The 9,117-nt window shown below is 41.5% G+C and overlaps 1 long non-coding RNA gene across 1 annotated transcript in view; it reads left to right on the forward strand.

The window, feature by feature from the left end:
• The window catches only part of LOC109962277 (uncharacterized), a 26,461-nt gene that overhangs the window by 6,615 nt on the left and 10,729 nt on the right, over positions 1-9,117 (forward strand). The window contains exon 2 of the long non-coding RNA XR_002275237.1: positions 93-272. This is a non-coding gene — a long non-coding RNA (uncharacterized LOC109962277). The remainder of the gene's footprint in view (positions 1-92; positions 273-9,117) is intronic.

Below are 9,117 nucleotides of genomic sequence, written 5' to 3' on the forward strand. Positions count from 1 at the left end.
TTGGTTACGTAATCCTCACTGACTGTTGATAGTAATCTGCGTCCTCCCTCCCTCTCCCTGTCTATCCCTTCCTCTCTATGTGTCCTGGACAGGTTAAGCCATAGAGGACTCTCACTGGTTGCCAGAGGAAAAGATGTGTGATGGAATGGTAGCGTTTCACACGAGAACCCTGTCCTCCCCTTTTTCCACCTCCTCCTCCTCTCTAGCCCACAGGCTGGCTGCCTCCGCGCTTCTCCTCCTCTTCACCCTGCTCCCTCATGGTCACGCATCAGGTAAGACACAGACAGAAACACATACTCTTTCTCTCCGTCTCTGCTCCCACATGATACGCATCCACTAAACCGCCTTCCTCGTCCATCTCTTGTGAATTGATTGGGGTTATTTTTCCCTCATCTTGCGGGTCAGTTCAATTAAATTGGCTTCCTTTACCCTTGGGTCAGCCAGGTTGCTCTTCTTCTGTGCGGCAGTTGAGAGCTTGATCCTACATACTCGAATCCATTCACTGCTTTAATGAGTCACAACAGTGTTCCTCTGCTATTGACTGAAAGGGAGCTTATGTTGTCTGCGGTCACATTGCTGTCATAGGGTTTTCATTAGCCCTGACATTTAGTGTCCTCTGAGAGCTTTTAGCACAGCTAGCCAGCTTTACTTATTACCCCACAACAAACCTCAGGTCAGGTTTTTATTTCAGTCTTTAGGGTATCTTACTTTATTATCCTGAATGTGAGGTATCAGGTTTTAAAGTTGAACTGATTGTTGTTTAGGAAAATTTGCTTCACACATTGAAATTAAAGTAAACCTCAGTAATACAGGTTTTATCCCTTACTGCTGGACCTATAGAGCTTGTGTCATTGTTTCTTCTATAATGTTGATTGTGTGGACTCACCAGAACCCATCACTTGTGCCAGCTTTACCTTCTCTTCAGCCCTCCAATGTTCCAGTAACCCCTCCCCCCAACACACATACAAACATACAATGCCGCCTCATATGCACTACCTACACACTCCTCACACATAGCCAGCTTGTGAAATGTGCCAGATGTCCTTATCACAGAGAGCAGGCAGACTGCATTTGTGTGTTTTTCTTTAATGTTTTTTATGAATGCGTATATCAGTGGGAGAAACAGCACCAGAAGGAACAAAAAGAGAGAGAGAAAGATGGGTGACAGAGCCATGGAGCAAAGCACTGCAGATCTCAAGTGTATCACCTGTCTCTCTCTGTCTCTGTGTGTCTTTCTCGGAGTCTCCCTGTCTGTAACACACATGATCCATGTTGTGCCCAGAGGAACTGGTGTCCTTCTCACGTCCTGTGTCCAACACTCTCACACACATACACTCTCTACCAGTACCAAGGAAAATGTGTCCTGAAATCCTCAGCCCACGTGCCATGCGTACTCTGTGTGTGTGTGTGCTGGTATTACTCATGTTGTGGGGACATGTGTAAATCTCTACTCAGTCACACCACAATTGATGTCCATATAGGGACCAAAAAACAAGTCCCTAAAATGTAAATCATTACATTATAGAGTGACAGTTTTGTTGGGGTTAGGTTAGGTCTTCTCCTTGATTTCTCTTGAATACTTTATATTGTATTGTTTTAGGTATTTGAGTAGTTTTTCAGAGATCCTCATGGCTGAGATACAGGTATTTCCCCCATTGCGGGATTAATTATGGGAGTAATATTCTTGTCCTTGATCTCTTGAATACTATATTCTGTCTTGTTCTTAGGTATTTTGATTTGTTCTCAGGGATTAATTGTGGGAGGATCATTTTTGTTCTTGATTGTCTCTCAAATACTATGTTCTGTTTGGTTTTAGGTACTTTGGAATCTGTTTCTCAAGATATGTGTGTGGTGTTTGTCCTTATGGTGTTTTGTTGCTGCTTTCTATTGCTGCTGGAACACAGGAATTTCCCCCATTGTGGGATCAATAAAGTCCTATCTACCTAAAGTTAGGGTTAGGCACGTAGTGGTTACAGTTCAGGTAGGGGTTAAGTCTCCAAGAAATGAATGTAAGTCACTGCAATGTCCCTTAAAGTGACTCTGTGTGTGTATGTGCAAACCTGTCTCTCTGTTTGCTCTAGACCATGTATTGACAGTGTTTGTGACAGTTGTTGTATTGCACTGGGACAAATGTGCCCCTAGCAGTTTCTTTCCAGTCCAAATGAGGCACCTGTGCCTTTAAGACTACAACTGAGCTGATGAAAAGGGACAGATAGTTCTCCAGACCACAATGTGAGGACTATTTTCAACTGGCTTGTTTAAAGACAGTGAGATTTATGAACTATAAAATGTATTCCATGAAGGAATCTACATGGCCAGCATACCCATTCAAACAAATTTTTTTCATATTGATGATTAGTTTTGAAGGATGTAATGGAAAATTCTACTCTGAGTGAACTGATGACAGTGCAGAGGTTAGTTTTGGACGTATCATAGCTGTGTGTTTCTTGCATAATTACTTCCTTGTATTACACTTCCTTGTGTAAATAACCCTTGTATTATATTGGCTCCTCAAAATGGTGTATAGCGCATAATATTTGTTGCTCTCTCTCACTAAATGAATATAAGCCAAAACATAAAAATAACACCAATGCCTGGCTTATGCACTAGTTTCTAGGTGTGCTGTACTGGAAATAAACCTAACCTGGTACTGATGAATGAGTACAGTTTTTCAGCATATTCAATTCAGGCACTGTAGTATGAACTTAAATATTTAATCAAGACATTACAAGCACCTTATATTGGGGAGACCTGATTGTACAGGAGAAGATGACATAACAGTCCCACAACAACTAAGACATGAGTTGCAGCGTTTACAGCAGAAACGTATGAAATTACATATTACATATTGACATATTACAGTAAAGTAGAGGCACTCTTTTTAAAGCTTCAGTCATGTTTTAGTTCTCCTGTTCACTTCCTTCTCTCTTCTGCTCACCATACATAATTCACATAGGTTATCCCTTGATGTGTTCCAGGGATGGAGATTGTTCTGTAAATTTTCATGAATGTGAAATTTCATCACTGCTGACAGACTCCTATCAGACACACACATAACAGTGAGTGGTATGAACAGAAAAATATGAAATACAAAAAAAGAAAAATACTGTACAGCATTTGCATACTAGAGCAGAAGCTTCAAACACCAGAGATGAAAATACAGCAGAATACAGAGCAGCACTAGACCTCAGTTTTCTGTTCTATGGAGGTTTGTGTGTCATTTTAGTTTTTTTGTGGATATTACTCTTTTAGAATTTCTGGAATTTAAGTGATGGGGAATGGTGCCACAGGATGATAGACAGTAAAGGTTGACTTACAGTTATCAGTACACAATTAAATGTGACAAATGATGAGTGTACATTCCTATGGAAGCTCATTACCCATGATGTTTTGACCTATCACTTTACATATGTCAAATATCTAAACACAGTTTTCTAGCCCTAACCTACAGTGGCCTTAAACTGACCTGATGTCTTTTTATGTACTATTATGTAGGAACTCTTTGCTCCCTTTAACAAAGAATGGAAAACCTTTAAGCTTCTGCACTTGTGGCTTTAAGTTCTTTGCAGAAAGGTCAGGACAACAATTTCTTGCCCTGTTAATATGCTATGCTAGAATGTACTTACAAAGCCCTTCGAAGCTGAGGTATTTGTAGAACCAGCGGCAGTCCCAGTCATGCTTTTTTTTTTTTTTTTAATCTGTCGTCCAGCCATTCATTGTAAACAAGATTACCACCAGGGTATCTTCTGAACTAAAGTAAATAGCTCCCTCAAATTTGTCTTTGTGATTACTGCATATAATTACATTTGTGTCTGTGATTCAGGACGTTTTCCAGTATTGGCAGCATGCTAAACAAAACATCCAAGCAGGGTGCCTCTACCAGTCTGGAGGATTTTCAGGGCACAGTGCAAATGTTGCTTGTTTCATATCTTTTCCGCTGACATCCCACTGATGTTGACTGCATAGAGCTCAGCTCCTAATATGGTGTCAATTCCTTCCAGTTAGTCTTTGTGGTTTGTTTCACAGGAAGTGGGCCTAGACAGTGAATCACAACTAAAAGAGTGAGGATAGGAACGTCAGACACCAAAGGGTCTGTTCACATGATCACATATCATGTTTTCTACACTAACTGGGTTATATCTCAGGAGGCAGACCATCTGTGTGGGTCCAGGTGAATAGATAAATTGTACCCTCTAAAAAGCCATTGTCCAAAGAAGTTGAATTAAAGCTGTCCATGAAAGTGTCAGCCAGGAGCAGAACTATCCCACAAACAAGCCTGTTGTGTTTTCTGTGGTGGTGACATTTATATATATATGTATGTGTGAGAAAGGGAAATGGTTTTCCCTAGGCCTGGAAGGAAAGTGGAGTCATAGGGTAAAGAAGAAGGCAGGGGGCGGGGGAAAGGGGGGGAGCAAGAAAGGCAGCGGAGAACTGCCTTTCTAGTTTCCTTTGAGATTTGAGTTTGTTTATGACAATCATCCATTCTTGGCTTGAGTAGAATGCACTTTTCAGCCTGATGAAGATCAGTTGCATAAACAGATCCTGTTGATTTGGCAGTTCTTCAGTGTGAAGGATCAATTCCAGGATATGAGGATGTTTTCTCCAGAGTCAAATTGTTCTGGGAAAAAAAGACCCAACTCCCCGTCTCCTTAATAAAAGAGTAGACTCTAGTGGCTAGCATAGCATCATTGCTTTGACCACAGAGGAAAATATCTGCATGAACCTTGCCCTACATCTACAGCCGCAAACGCGCACACGTGTGTGTGTGTGTGTGTGTGTATATGTATACATGTGTACATGCCATAGAGTCTATGGCATAGACCGTATATAGAAATAGATGACTTATTGTCACTACCTGATCTGTACTGCCAAATAGATTTGTTCCATGCATTTACAGCAGTGTTGCATTGTCTCACCCAGTTATCCCGACCTCACCTTAACCACTCAGGAAGTAGCCACAGTTTGCACATAGTATGGATTGGATTTCTGGTGTGGACTGGGTATTATAAGCTATTATTTCTGTGTAGCTTCTTCCGGTTCTTTCAAACCAGGAACTCTCAATGAGACGAAAGAGACTGCTTTAGATTTTATAAAAAATAACCGTGCTGGTTTATTCAGAGGATCACAGGTAAAATTCACAGTACACGTCCAGAGCTCTCTCACCCCTCTACCTGCGCGCAGGCAGCAGAAAGCTGAGAAAGTCTGGACCCAACAACCCCAACCGTCTCCTTAATAAAAGAGTAGACTCTAGTGGCTAGCATAGCATCATTGCTTTGACCACAGAGGAAAATATCTGCATGAACCTTGCCCTACATCTACAGCCGCAAACGCGCACACGTGTGTGTGTGTGTGTGTGTGTGTATATGTATACATGTGTACATGCCATAGAGTCTATGGCATAGACCGTATATAGAAATAGATGACTTATTGTCACTACCTGATCTGTACTGCCAAATAGATTTGTTCCATGCATTTACAGCAGTGTTGCATTGTCTCACCCAGTTATCCCGACCTCACCTTAACCACTCAGGAAGTAGCCACAGTTTGCACATAGTATGGATTGGATTTCTGGTGTGGACTGGGTATCTACATGCTTATCACCGCTTCCTGCCAAAACAGTGGGATTATGGGGGTGGCCATCTTTTATTGTGATGCATTTTGCACCCGGATTCTGTGCATTAGTCACTATAGGTGAAACTGTGGTATTTGGCCGACAGTATAGAACAGTATCAAAGCTGTCAAATCAAAGCTGCACTGCAACCAGCCACGAGTGGACAATTGACTTGTGGCGTCTTCACTTGTGGGGAGCTGTCACAACCTCCATCTGGGTACTGTGCAATTAACTGTTCAGAATAGTCCCCTGAAGTCCTGTTAGCAAGGCGGTTTGTGGGCAGGCTGAAGCAAAGTAATACACTGGCTAATTTTTCTGAAATGTGAGAACAAAAACAGCTTTAAGGGGGGCACTGGAAGCCACAAGCCATACCCCAGCAAGCTGCAGCTCCACTAGGTCACCAGTCTGCAATGAGGATGGCTAACTCACTGTGTGTCTGTGTGTGATTAAGTATACTGAGTACAGCACAGCACAGCCTCGTTTCTATAATGTCTCTGTTCTCCATCTCTCTCTGGCTCCAGCCATTAGCCAGGTGATACAAGAGCCCATTAGCAACAGCCTGGTTGAATTCATCACCCTTTCTCTTTCATTACCTGTGTGTCTGTCAGTTGAGCCATCACTCTGTGCTCTCACCCTGTGTCTTTTAACAGCTATTTCACCAAGTCAAGCCCTAAAAAGGAATCCTTAAACACCTTGCCAGCTAAAGAAATACTCCAAACAGATACTGCAGTGTAGAGAGGCGATGCAAGACCATTTCAGTCACTTTAAACAGTTGACCAGATGGTTCCATTACTTTGTGAAGACCCCAGATGGCCAGGGTTATAGTTAGCAACACAGTACTCACACCCTGTCTGCTAACACTGAGCGGTTTTTATGTAATTTAAAAAAAAATTATTTTGCACTTATGAGTTTATGTTTTATGCTTGTCCTGATGCATATATTTTGGGTTACAGGTATGTGTGCGCAGTCGTCAGACCATGCTTTATTTCTCCACTGATGACAGGTGCTGTAGCATAAAGGTTAATCATTGTTGAGGCAAGGAGTGACAGCACTAGCAGCACCAACAGTCAAATCTGATAATGAGCTATGGTACATGAATGAATACATTTTTGACCATGGCCTTACTGGTTATTTTTCATGCTAATGCAGTGTATGTAATGTTAAAACCTGTGCTCTTATTATTGGAAACACCATGTTCAAAGCTTTGTTTTGGGCCTCTCTCCACTTTCTCTAGGACTTGCAGATTATTTTGAAGCTACATTAAGGCTGGGGAAAGAAGAGGCAGTTTGTAAATTGTTTTCCAGTGAAATGTGTGTGGTTGTCTGAAGCAGCAGGCAGTCATAATGATTTCCAAAGGGCCTCATCTGAGGGACCAGCCTGCTGAGTAGAGGACATCTCTGACTAATGAGCTGCTAAATATATCCCCCAGTCTCTCCTGACTTCTGTGGCTTTTGCATCTGTTCTGTCTTTCAGTCTTTTATCCATTGTTTTCCCTTTATTTTTTTCTTTGCTTTCATTCTGTATTTTGACCATCTTTGTACTTTCTAGATTTCTTTGTTTTGTTTTATATTGTTTGTATTTTCATTGTCAAGCTGTCGCCTCAAAATCTTTCCAAAGTACACATTTGTGTTAGTCTTACATTTTATCTCACATTTCATTGTCTTACATTTTCTTCATCTTCCCTTCCCTCTCACCTCCTCTTTGATGTGTGCTTTTCAGGCCCACTTAAACAGTGTGGGCTGCTTTTTCGTCACACCGTTAGTCAACAGCAGCATCCTGTTCAAACAAGTTCATAAGCTTACACATAAGGCGTCAAGCATCCTACTCACATATGCTGAGTGCGCCAATGGTTGAGACATCCATGCTGTGCCAGACTGAGAAACCACGATCAGAACCCACGATGCAGGTCTACCAAGAATGATTTTCTAACAGTAGCGCTGGTACAGGGTAACATGTACGACACGTTTCGGGCCTGAGGTTAAACAAACAAGATTTCTCTGGCTTTTGTGGCATTTTGCCATAAAATTGGGGGAACTATTAAATGATCTGCTAACAAAAAGTGCTAAAAACAACCTTATCTTGCTTTGTACACCTGTGAGTGCACAGTTGTTTATTAACACTGATAATAAGTAAAGCTTTCACTTCCTGTAGCTGCTTCACAATAAAGCCTTAACAGTGTTTTGCCATTGGAAGGCTTTATAAAGTGAAGCAGCAGTAAATATTTGGCTTGCATGAGCAAAACTGCATTTACAACTTCAACCACAGAAATTCTTAGGTTAGACATTAAAGTATAGACAGCTAGAAATCACAAGACTCTTAGAAACATAACAGCAGTTTCTCTTTAACCCCCTGCATGGCCCTCAATTTAAGCAGCTTCAAAATATCACTAATCACCATGGTTATCACCTGCTGCAGTGGAGTACATGGTGTACAGAGTGCATATTTTCATGTCTCAGCGTGCCACAGCTGTTGAGAGATGGGGGAAATGGGGCAATACTGCGCTGCAGTACACACAAGTCCTTAATCTTTTGATTTAGCCTTTAGCTTTTGCACAACTTGAGCTTTATGAGAAGCTCTCATTAAACATTCTGCTAGTTTACTTGCAAAATAACTTATCCAAAGTGCATATAGGCTACTCAAGCACAGTCGGTCTCAGCAGCCAAACAAAGTAAACCACATGATCTGGCAGGCTTGTTCATACTCAGCTGAGGGGAAAGGCTGGGTTAGACATGTGCTATCCTGCCACACTTGTATTGCTGGTTGTCATGGGTGGAGGTGGTGTGCAGCTGTTTCTCTTTAACTGACTGTGTTTCAGCAGAATTTCCTTCACTGCTCTCTTTTTTTTAGGCCATTTCTAGTTTAATATAACAGAGATTGTAAATAAGGGGAAGAGAGGGTATATGACAAGCCACAGTTCACAATTCTTATCTTATCTTCCTCCAGAGAGGAGTCAGAGCATAGAGTTGGATTCAGAACAGCACCCTTGAAGCAGCTACGGTGTAAATGGCTTTCCTAAAATCACTTAAGTGCTGTACTTGGTTGCCAGCTTGTAGGCATGATCCTGGATCCTCACCCTAGTCTCTTCTCCTCCCTTTTGACGTCAGCTGAAGTTGAATTTTTACTTTGACTACATGGTATATGACCTGGTCTCATTTTTGCCAGCAGGATGCCTTAGTTATGTTAGGTATTTTTAGTCAGATAGATATTGGATAGATACTTTATGTATTAGAAATGTTTAGTGGAGATAGGATGTCTAGTTAGACTGTTAAATGCTTAGTCATGCTTATGAGTTTCTACAGGGTACATCTGGTCAAGGATAACTAGAGAGAAGAGTTGATGACTGTCAGCAGACAGGGTGTTAATATTATTATAATGACGTGTATAACTGTAGCCTTAGCCATAATATGTTCTTATGTTTAAGACACGACATGTACTAGAGGTCGTGAGAATGTTTTTAGCTACACACCACTTAACCAACAGACACACACACACAGATTTGCTTCATG

The sequence above is a fragment of the Monopterus albus genome, unplaced genomic scaffold, assembly GCF_001952655.1.
Source record: "Monopterus albus unplaced genomic scaffold, M_albus_1.0 scaffold63.1, whole genome shotgun sequence".
NCBI lineage: Eukaryota > Metazoa > Chordata > Actinopteri > Synbranchiformes > Synbranchidae > Monopterus > Monopterus albus.